The sequence below is a fragment of the Hyperolius riggenbachi genome, chromosome 1, assembly GCF_040937935.1.
Source record: "Hyperolius riggenbachi isolate aHypRig1 chromosome 1, aHypRig1.pri, whole genome shotgun sequence".
Classification (NCBI taxonomy): domain Eukaryota; kingdom Metazoa; phylum Chordata; class Amphibia; order Anura; family Hyperoliidae; genus Hyperolius; species Hyperolius riggenbachi.
Window position 1 is genome coordinate 573,404,870 of NC_090646.1, and position 12,029 is coordinate 573,416,898.

General features: G+C 40.7%; 1 long non-coding RNA gene across 1 annotated transcript in view; it reads left to right on the forward strand.

Moving 5' to 3' along the window:
* Window positions 1-11,344, forward strand: part of LOC137557743 (uncharacterized) — a 35,579-nt gene extending 24,235 nt beyond the window's left edge. The window contains exon 2 of the long non-coding RNA XR_011029616.1: window positions 11,153-11,344. This is a non-coding gene — a long non-coding RNA (uncharacterized lncRNA). The remainder of the gene's footprint in view (window positions 1-11,152) is intronic.
* The last annotated feature ends 685 nt before the right edge of the window (window positions 11,345-12,029 follow it).

Sequence of the window (12,029 nt, forward strand, 5' to 3'; positions counted from 1 at the left end):
CTTTAAAGTATTATTTTAGCAAATAAAAAGGATCTGCAAAGTAAATCTGAACATTTTCCTTGCTGCCTTGTGCAGATTTCTGGGTGGGTATTGAACCAATTATACAAGCATACTGCAGCTACTGCTGTAAAATCACAGATTTTTACTATTTGTAGAAACACCATGCCCAGTCTACAAAGGTGCTGTTGCTACAATGGCACCTGGAAATAACAGTTTAGCATGCTGGCAAAGAAGGCATTTTAGAATAGGTGAGAGGCAAAAAATTGCAAAATAATTATCCTTAACAGCCTGTATTAGTTTATTTTTATTTTTTTCAAGAACATGTAAGAAAACGCGGAAGAGCCGCCGCCATGAGCCAGCGGCAGGCGGCTCTTTCCGCGCACGGTGTTGCCACACACGGAGAGGCAGCCGCCTCCTCTCAGCATGAGGCGGCTGTCTCTGTGCAAGGACCCATGGAGCGCGGAGAAACCGTCTCGTTGGACGCGGCGGTTAGCGCGCATACCCCCGCTGCGGAGACACCGCAGAGCGGGGCTGCTGTGGCTGGGACTCGTAGTCCCTCTGGTGTTAGAGTGACGCGCGCGCGCGCACTCAAGCAGAAGATTTATGGCACCCAGGAAGGAGTCAGCTGACCAGGCGGGTCAGCTGACTCTAGCTCCACTCGTCATTGGTCCAGCACTTAGGGAGGTGCTGGGGGAACACCTGGGTATATATACTACTGCCTGGTCATTCCTTTGGTGTCTGGCGTTGGGATCACATACGTGGGAGTACCCAGATCCGTAGTCAGATCCGCAAGTGTGCCGGGACCAGCTGGAGCTGTAATCCTACACTTAGCTAGAATTGTTGATAGCTAAAGTACTAGTTTGACTGTGATTATCTGTTATGACCTATTTGCCTGCCTGACCATCCACCTGAAACTCTGATCTTGTACCTCGATATTTCCGATACTCTGTTGCTGAACCCCGCCTGTACTTAGACTCCGCCTCTGCCTTCTGATCTCGTACCTCGATATTTCTGATACTCTGTTGCCGAATCCTGCTTGTATTTAGACTCCGCTTCTGCCTCCTGATCTTGTACTTTCTCTGTCTGTGTGTGTACGACCTGGCTTGTCCGACCTCGAGAACCGACCTCCCTATTGGAGGCGGTTCCCCGTCCTGTCGGTGGCACCTTCTCCTGAGTGTCATTTTCAGACAATCCTTCCTACTGTCAGTCTGACTCCTCCCGTCTTGGAGAGCTCAGGTCTGCGGAAGGAATCTGCGTAGTACTTCTGACTGCGCTGTGGCTTGTCCTCTAGTGTTACTGTTAAACCAAAACACTACACTCTACTCAGGTGAACAGAGGTTAGCTAGTATATCGGATTATCGGTGATACTGCAGATCACTTATAATCTGGTATACGTCTGTATTCCCCGTGATACTGCAGATCACCGGTAATCAGACCTCTCTGTGCTTCATCGATCGTTACAGAACAACAACCAGCTGGCTGAAAACCTTTTTCTTCCTAGTAACACAACTCTGCCCAAAGGTATTTTAGTACATATGAACTCAAAATCATAATAACTCAATATAATGACTCAATATAATTAATATTGCATTATAATACATTATGTATTTTAAACTCTATTATAACAAAAACAAGCTCCCCTATTTTTCTTCATAGAGTCAGAGTGGCCTCAAAGCATCTGTTTGCACAATATAAACACAATAAAAATAAGTAGTTCTGTTCCACCCCTAAATGCTGCAACAAACAATTTCCAAGATGTGGAGTTTTGTATGAACAGTTTCTCTATTTATTCTTCATTCAAAATATCTTCAAAGTTGCGGACAAAGCATATGGCAACAAATTCAGAGTTCCAATTCACATAAAAGACTGCCTGACACGTGTTGTACGGCCAAAAGACGCTTCCTCAGAGGCACACTGTATACAAATATCTGTTAAAAAACATACAATATAGACTATATGAGTCAAATGCATACCATTAAAGATCTATGCGCATGTCAGGATATGAAGGCCAATGCAAAAATATATATATGCTTATCTTACCAACTATGGTCCAAAGGCAAATACAGCCGTAATCTGCAAAAATGTGAATGTATAATAAACTAGGGAACTGCATAGGGGGATAGGAATATTATACCAACCTCTATACCAGGGGATGGTGTCAGTAAGGAAGGTTCATAATTGAGTGGCCCATTGGTGGGGGTGATGATCATTACTTACCTATGGGATCTGCCATCTTCCTCAGGAGAGATCACAGCTCCTGCATTTTGAAGCTCCCGGCAAAGTTGCATACCCACGACTGCCACATTGTATGTCAAAAGATGTAGTCTGTGCTAAAGTGTAATGTGAAAATAAAATAGGAGAGAGTCCTATCCATACACACTTTCAGGTTAGATAGAGTACTGGCTATATAGGTGCTATTGTGTACCTAACTGGTTGGTGTAGGGTGAATTATTGGCAGACCCAGGGGCGTAGCAATAGGGGTTGCAGAGGTAGCGACCGCATCGGGGCCCTTGGGCCAGAGGGGCCCCGAAGGGCCCTCCCTCAACTATAGTATTAGCTCTCTATTGGTCCTGTGCTCATAATAATCACTTCTATAGATACTTTGAATAGTGGTAATCATTAACAAACTGTTCCCCATCCCCTACTTGCCCTTCTGACACTGTAGTTGCCATTGTCAGGTTTTGGTGCACCGTATCAATTGTTATTTATAAAATGCTTGGGGGGCCCCATTGTAAAACTTGCATCGGGGCCCACAGCTCCTTAGCTACGCCACTGCAGACCAATTACTAGCTAAAATGTCCTAGCTCAAAATGAAGATTTTAGGCTGGATTTAAAGATTTTAAATCTTGCAGAGTGTCAAAAACATTTTGGGGTGAAAATTCAAGAAGATGGGAAAAGCTCATAAAAAATTCTATATGTGGGAGCAAAAGTAGATAATTATAAAACAGAATGAATGAGAGGGGGAAATCATTAGCAGAGTACAGCTTGAATTAAGGATGATATTTCCAACATTTTCCAGTGTGTAGAATTCTGCATTTTGCTATTTTTTGGTATTTACCTTGTGATTTTTGTGCACAGCTTTCGGCAAAATTTTGGATTGCAATTTTTCCATGCATACTAATGAAGTTAATTTGCATGTATCTAGTTCACCTGAAATTTGCATGCATGTATTTTTGTGCAAAAATGTGATTTTTCTGCATCGCCATAGACTAGAATTAAATGCGATTTGTACATCACATGTGGAAAATAGCAGACCTGTTCACTGAATTTTTAATGTAGAAAACCCAGATCCAAAAATGTACTGGAAAATGCAATGCTAATCTAAATATATTACACAGACAAGACACAGAACATTTATATCATGCTTTTCTCCTGGAGGACTGAAAGTGCCAGAGCTGCAGCCACTAGGGCGCACTCTATAGGCAGTAGCAGTGTTAGGGAGTCTTGCCCAAGGTCTCCTACTGAATAGGTGCTGGCTTACAGAACAGGAAGTGCAGAGATTTGAACCCTGGTCTCCTGTGTTGGAGGCAGAACCCTTAGCCAGTACACTATTCAACCACAGCCTTGGCAAATGCACATTACGAATTCTGCATGATGCACAATATGTGAGACTGGTGCATAAAGGCTGCAAATAATGTACATATTCGGAAAGACATGAATCAAACCAGTCTCTCCTTATATGCCATCCATTCATTTATACCCTTCTTTCTTGCATGACAATATACACATAAGTATGTCAATTGAAGTATGAACATAAGAGGGAAATTATGCAATATAAAAGGAAGTAAAAAAAAACCCTTGCTTTGCTCTATTATCTTCCAGAAAGGGTTTATAATATTTATCATTATGGTGATTAGACTATGCATTGCTACTGAGACAAGTCTATGAATTCATTTGGAATTTGAGTATTCATTATCTGTAGCTTGAAGAAGGGAAAAAGCACAATGGCAAATAAGACTCTGAAGAGGGAAATTTCTGTTCCTGTAGAGATCTTGAATGCAGCCCGTAAGTTAAGGAAATAAATTATTGGCTGGAAAGAATAATAAACCAGGTGTTCACCAGCAAAGAAATGTATTTTGATGAGCTATGCAAACCTTTTTTTTTTCGAACAATTGAATTGTTACCGGCTTGATTGCACATACAATAGAAGAATATTTAATACAGATCTGGTCTTTTAATCAAAATGATGGCGCTGAACTAAAGGTTGTCAGTTTTGTCATGATTCAAAAGTAATTATTTTATGCACATATAGGCTAATGGTTAGTCTGATGCACATAATGGAGCTTTAATTGGCTCGGGTATATAATCAAGACATAATTAGAGAACAGCACTTCAAGGTTTCCCATTTTGTCATCTTTGATGTGCGTTGCTTTTCCAGCAGAACAATTTTAGGTAATATAAAGCAGCAGGATATAAATAGTTCCACGAGCCATAGCAGAGAAATTCATTTTTTCAAATCTACTATTATTAAGTTAATAATTACTGTTTAAAATGCGTGAACTCTGACCTTAACTAGTTTTCTGGAATTGAAAAATAAAGATTATGTAAAGTTACATTTGCTTGAGAGGTACTGAAAGGAACAAGCATCTCTTAATATCCTAGCTGCCGTCACAATCTGCAGAGAGCTTTAATTCCAGGAAGAAGATATCTGTTGCAACTTCTACTTTCCTCCCATCTATTTGCAGATGGTTAATTGGAGAAGGAGACATGACTTTAGTTTTCTTGATGTTAACCAGTAGACCAGCTTTGGCACTTTCTTGTTTGACATTCATGACTAGGCTTGGTCTTAAATTCTTCCTCAGTTTTAGCCATCAGGGTGGTATCTTCAGCACATGCCAAATTATTAATATTCCTGCATGGTATTTTAATTCCAGCATGTGACTCATCCAAACTATCTTTTTTCCCATATTTGGCATACAAGTTAAATAAGTAAGGAGACAATATTCAACCTTGTCTGACTCTTTTACCAATTGTAATCCAGTCTGTTATTTCATACCATTTTCTAACTGTTGCTTCTTGTTTTGCATATAGATTTTTCAAAAGATAAATGAGATGGCCTGGAATCCTCATTTCCATGAGAATCTGCCACAGGCTATCATGATCCACGCAATCAAAAGCTTTTGAATAGTCAATAAAGCAAAACTAGGCATTCTTCTGGAATTCCATTGCTTTCTCTATTATCCATTGAATGTTGGCAATATGGCCCTCTGTGCCTCTCCCGTTTCTAAAACCAACTTGCACATCTGCCACGGTTGTGTTTGTGCTGATGGTGACTGTAGCCATGAGATTAAAGCTGGCCACTAACGGTCCAATTTCTAGCAAAAAATCGTTCGAGCGATCCAAAATTCTGATCGGATTGGTTGTAAATAATCTCAGTTGATGGGCACAATCAATAATGAATGATTATAAAAACAATCGTCCGATTGAATTTTCGTCAAACCAAAAATTGGATTTTCTTGTTGGGCGTGATAGATAGGAAGCAATGATTGGTTAGTTGATGGTGTAGTGAACGAGATGTTTTTTACTTGGAAGGAAAGCTATAGGAAGTTTGGACAAGATACCAAAGGACTGTGATGTCACTTTACCAAAAAAAGATAAGTATAGTTAGAGCTATGGGCTTCCCAGTAGTAACATATTACTGTGAAAGTTGGATTATAAATAAGGTTAAAAAAAAATTGGAGCTTTTGTACTGTGGGTGTGGAGAAAGCTACTGAGAGTTCCCTGGACCGCCTGAAGATCTTACCAGTCAATATTTCAAGAAACAAGGCCAGAGTGTTCACTAGAAGGGCTGATTCCCGTATTAAAACTCAAATACTTTGGTCACATAATGAGAAGAATCCTTAATGATTGGAAAAATTGAGTGCAGAATAAAAAGACGACAGAGGCTTAAATGGATGGACTGCATCTGTGGCGCTATGAACATGCTTATGCAACAACTAAAAGAAGCAGTGACTGACAGAGACGTTTGGCACGCCGAAGTACATGTTGCCATGATGAGTCGGAGTCAGCGGACCTCAGAGGAGGACTGATAGGAATAACATAAAACTGACTGATAGGGCAACATAAAAGTCTATTTAAAACACGTATATTGTAACTGCTGTGTGATATATACAAATTCATTCTTGTGATCTACTTAAGTTTTGCTGTGCTATATGGAGGCAGTGCCTAAGGAGGGTGACAACTCTTTTCAGATTTGAGAGCATTTCTATGACTCTACCTCCTGTCTTGAGGAGTTTACACACATCTATAGTTACCTATTTTCTCAAAGCCAACCCTAGGATCTTTCTTTTCCAGCCACCCTCTTAAAGGAAAGGAATTTGCAAGGCCATGTCCCTTCTTCTTCTTTTTGGACATTAACGGAGCTGGCAACTGGCAAGGAGGCAAATCCTAGCCCTCTCAGTAAGTGCTTGTTCACACCTAAGCGGTAATCACGCGATTCTCGCCAACTGCAAACCGCTGGCGGTTTTTAAAACCGCTAGTCCTATTCTAGCCTATGGCAGTGTTCTCACTGCTGCAATCATGAGCGTTACCTGCAGCGGTTTGCCGGCGATTCTGGAGCGATCGCGATTAGCATGTATAGAACTGCTAATCACGAATACTCCTGAAATGCTAATTTGTCCAGTGATTTTTCCATGTTAAATCGTGGGAAAATAACCTGCTGAAATGCTAACACAAATCGCTAGCGTTTAGCGATTTTAGATGTGAACGGGGCCTAAGGGTATTCCATTAGCAGAAGATCTAGGAGCAGTCTGTAGTGGTAAGTAACATGGCAAGCATTTTGAATTAAAAAAATGAAGCCCTAGTAAACAATAACATTGCATACTGAAATCAACAATAGAGAAAGTATGGGAATTCGTCAAACAGAATTATTTTTATGTACTTAGGGTCCTACATCTGGGATTGCAAGATTAGATGCTTTTTTTGTGGTGAATGTAGTCAATTAAAGCTATCATGTCTATATTATATATTATGATAGGAATCTATCCACAGAATTGAAACTATGTTTCAAGATAGTAAATGTGTGTCAATGTTCACCCTGAAAAAATACATTGAAAGGAAACTGAGCATTCTTTAAAAAAAAAGTCAAATTAAATCAAGGAGGTAGGTAACTATGGGTGATGCCAATACCAATAATTATAGTGTATATATATTCGAGTATAAGCTAAAATTTTCAGCCCATAAAATGTGCTGAAAAGTCCTCTCCGCCGCTTATACATGAGTCACCTTGCCCCCCAAAGGCCCCTTCCCCATTTTTTCCTGTGTTCTCCCTCTGAGTGCCTATTTGGATCAAAGCTGATTGATCTGTGCAGTAATCCACCACCCATTTGCTGTGCCTGTCACCCCCCCCCCCCCTCCTTGGCAACATGCTGAGAAGAGCACAGTGATAGAATGACCTCCCTGGTTATGGCGGCTTTGGTGGATTGGAGAGAGCAGCGGCTTCATATGCAGTGCCGAGGATCCCCTTGATTCTCTGTCCCACTTGCTGCGTCCAAATCAACTGCAGTGCCAGGATCCCGTTTCCTGTGCCTGGGGGCATATTTGGCTATGGGAAGGGAAGCTTCCTAATACTGGGGGCACGTTTGGCTATTTATATTGGAGAGGAGGATGCCTCATATTGGGGACACTTATGGCATTTATACTGTAAAGGAGAATACAGGAATACTGGGGAGGGGGCTTATAGGCAGGTCAATTCTTTTTCCTGATTTCTAAGGGAAAAGGGGGTACCCTGCCTTATATGTGGGTCAGCTCATACACAAGTATATCCGGTAGTTTCAGTGACTTAAAGAATAGAGCTTGAGGTTAATAGGATAGATATCACTTCTATGTCCCTAATCCATTTAATTATCATTTAATCCTAAAACAGTGGGCCATGCATACTAGTAATTGTATAATTCCATCATGTTATGCACAACTAGTATGTGGAATTTTTATCAATAATCAAAAAAGACTGATAGCATGCAAAATTATTTGGTGCGTATGTCACCGTTACACTGCAAACATATGGCTATGCTCTGAACATCTTAATAACTGTTTACAGAGTAAAGCACACTCTTTGGGCTACAATTCATAAATGTGTACTGTTCAGAGAGGTTAATGCTGTTTGCATGTGAAAAACATTGCTGCATACAGTTTTCCTACTTACAGATTCTATTGGCGCGCTGCACCTTTAAGACATTCACTGGACCGCAATGTGTACTCTATGAGTGGCTGCTGTAGAATGTGTGCCATTCGCGCTGAGGATGAGGGTGACTGTTTCACACACCCAGCATGTGTGGATTTTTGTAGTGCACTACTTATGGTATTCTCTTTGTTTTTGTTTTAGACTTTGCTTAGACCAATGCTTGCCTTGATAAAGAGATCTTGCATGATCTTGAAACATTAGGCTCATGGTAAATGTCTAAAATAAATATTGCATCACATAACACCACCAATGTTTTTTTCTTTTTTTTTTATTAGAAATTCATTAAATAATTATTAAGGCCTCTCACAATTTAATTAAGTTCAGAATTCTCAGTTAAAGGGCACCCGAGGTGACATGATGAGATAGACATGTGTATGTTCAGTGCCAAGCACACAAAGAGGGAAATACTCACTCCCAAACAGTCCTCTGCTGCTTTATAAAGCCTGCAGGCTGCTTATAAGCCAATAAGAAGTGCACACACATGTTACACCTAGTCTGCAGTGATTAATCAAGCAAAAGCTGAGCAGGTCAGCCAGTCGTTGGAGAGGGCTTCAGTTGCAAATAGACAATGGCTATATGACCAGCATGGGGCACCAGCATGCAGGATATTCCCTCTCATCTGCCCCCCTCCTAACTAAACTGCATGGGAATTTACAATTAAATTAAAAACAATGGTGCACAAGCCAGCCTGGGGCCCCGGGAACTCTCACTGCCCGGGGCCCCAGAACCAGGGGACAGGCTCTTGGGGGTGGCAGCTCCAGGGCTTGACTGAGCTCACATATGGTGTTACATGCTGGTTCTGTGGCCCCGGGCAGTGAGAGTTCCCGGGGCCCCAGGCTGGCTTGTGCACCATTGTTTTTAATTTTATTGTAAATTCCCATGCAGTTTAGTTAGGAGGGGGGCAGATGAGAGGGAATATCCTGCACGCTGGTGCCCCCTGCTGGTCATATAGCCATTGTCTATATGCAACTGAAGCCCTCTCCAACGATTGGCTGACCTGCTCAGCTTTTGCTTGATTAATCACTGCAGACTAGGTGTAACATGTGTGTGCACTTCTTATTGGCTTATAAGCAGCCTGCAGGCTTTATAATGCAGCAGAGGACTGTTTGGGAGTGAGTATTTCCCTCTTTGCGTGTTTGGTAAGTTTCAGAGCAGTTGAGGACAGGCTCTTGGGGGTGGCAGCTCCAGGACTTGACTGCGCTCACATATGGTGTTACATGTTGGTTCTGTGGCCCCGGGCAGTGAGAGTTCCCGGGGCCCCAGGCTGGCTTGTGCACCATTGTTTTTAATTTTATGTTCAGTGCCAAGTACACAAATAACTATGCTGTGTTCGTTTTTTTCTTTCTCTGCCTGAAAGAGTTAAACATCAGGTGTACAAGTGACAGTTTCTGTCCGGGTCGAGACTGGGTCAGACTATAGCATAACCCTCACTGATAATGCCCTGCTGTCCGGTCTCCCTATGACCCGAACAGCCCTACTGCAGTCCATCATGAATGCAGCAGCCAGAATTATCCACTGCTCCCATCGCTCCACCATGGAAGATCCCCTCCTAGAATCCCTCCACTGGCTTCCTATCCAGTCCAGAATCAGATTCAAGATACTGTGTCTGACCTACAAATCTGTCCACAAAAACTGTCCAACCTACATTTCCGATCTTACTCAGAGGCACACACCTAGCCGCTCACTCCGCTCTTCCAATGAACTTCGCCTAACGCCCCCCGCATCACCCAGTCCCATGCACGCCTCCAGGACTTCTCAAGAGCTGCTCCAACACTATGGAACTCCCTACCCCTACCCATTAGGGCAGCCCCCTCCTTCAACATCTTCAAGAAAGCCCTCAAAACTCACCTTTTCACTCTGGCCTACTACCCCTCACAAGTGCTATAAACCTACAGCTGAACTCTGGTCCCCTACCGTTCGTGTCCTTACCTCTCCCTCTAGATTGTAAGCCTTTGGGCAGGGTCCTCCTCCTTTTGTGTCCTACCTGATCATGCATCTCCATTAATGTGAACCCATGCTATGCATCTGAGTGAACCTAACTTGCCTAATCTCCATGCTCCATCCAGTGACTGACTAAGCATTACCTTGTACTAATACTGTGCTGTGTGATCTGGTTTTCTTGTATTTCTGTATTGTCATATTGCTGTATGTCACCCCTAAATATTGTCTGTAACCAAATTAATGTTCAGCGCTGCGTAATATGTTGGCGCTTTATAAATACAATAAATAATAAGAATAATAATAATGATAAGCAATTACAGCTATAAAACACTTTCCAGTCAGTAAATGGCTTCTAAGAGCAGGAAATAAATAAAAAGGGTTAATAATTCATAGATTGAGCAGAGACAATGAAACAGTAAAAACGTACAAACTGCATTTAAATATGAAATAACATTGTGGCATATCTTAAAAGGTCATTTTTAGGAGGAGGAGGATAGATACAATTGTTTTCTTCATCAGTTTATTTTCACCTCGGATGTCCTCAAAGATGCCGTCTTACCATTTGTAAAAACCTTAAAATAACTGAAAGTTTTAGTTAAATTTCCATGTGTAATATATTTTTACAATAGTGTTTCAAACAAATGTAAGAAAAAAATAGAAAAGTGATTTCATTTTTTTTTTATTTTATTTTTCTAGAAAGAAATTTTAATGTAAAAAAAAAAAAAAACCTGTTTATAAACTGTCTATTGCCAGTCTGAAATATTCTAAAACAGAGCCTCATTTCTCAGAATAACCTCAGATTATAATACATCTGACACTTAGTGGGATTTATATGAAAGATGTTTCCATGTCGGTGTTACATAAAGCCATGATTTTGAAAGAAATAAGGAGCATATTGCATTGACTTGTTTCAGCAAGAGACCCTCCAGAGGCTCATTATGAAATTTAGAAAAACTATACGCAGGTAAATACAATCAGCCAAAAATATATTCAGCTATGGTAACAAGATTATGTTTCTTCATTTCTCAGATCTATGACCTTTCACCGGTTTTGAATTGATAAACAGAAGTTGTATCCAAGAAAAGGCTTCTCAAGATCCCGATGGAATAGCTGCTTTACCTACCACACACTTTAACTGCCAAGAGTTTCAACACATAAGGCTCTACTTTACGTGTTTATAGTGTACTTATATCATAAACAGTCCCAAACTGCCCCAATTAACCATGCTAATTATTACTTTAATTTTTAGTATTAGTAGTAGTATTTTGCATTTATAGAGAGTTGACATTTTCTGCAGCACTTTACAGTGTTCACGGAACAATTCACGTCACTAACTGTCTCTAAATTACTTATGGATGACCACAACTATAACATTTCTATATTGCTTTTCTCCCATAGGACTCAAAACACTTCCCAATTCTCCAAAGCCATTTTTGCATTGAAGTATATTTTTGTCTGACTTCAAATTTGGAATTTGGAATTTTAAAAGATTGTTTTTTTTTCAAAAATAAGAACCTTCTTCAAAAGCTGTTATCTCGTGCCCATTAACGCCAACGTAGTTGGTGCAAATGTGTTTTCATTTCCCCTTATGCCTTTGTGAATGTTCTCATCTGTGTGAAAATGTGAAATGTTCAGGCAAATTATGAGAAAAAGAAAATGGCCAAATTCACTCATCACTAACTAACATAGTCATAGTCTAGTCTCCCTACTATAGTCTTAGGCCGCTTGAGAGGCAAAACACATCCGTATGCTTTTGGAATGTGACTAAAAACTGAAATACCTGGAGGAAATCCATGCAAGTTCAGGGAATACGTACACATTTCATGCAATCCAAACTTGACATTCTAGCACTGCAAACCAAGATTGTAAAATATAGGATTTCTTCTCATTATTAATTTATTTGCCT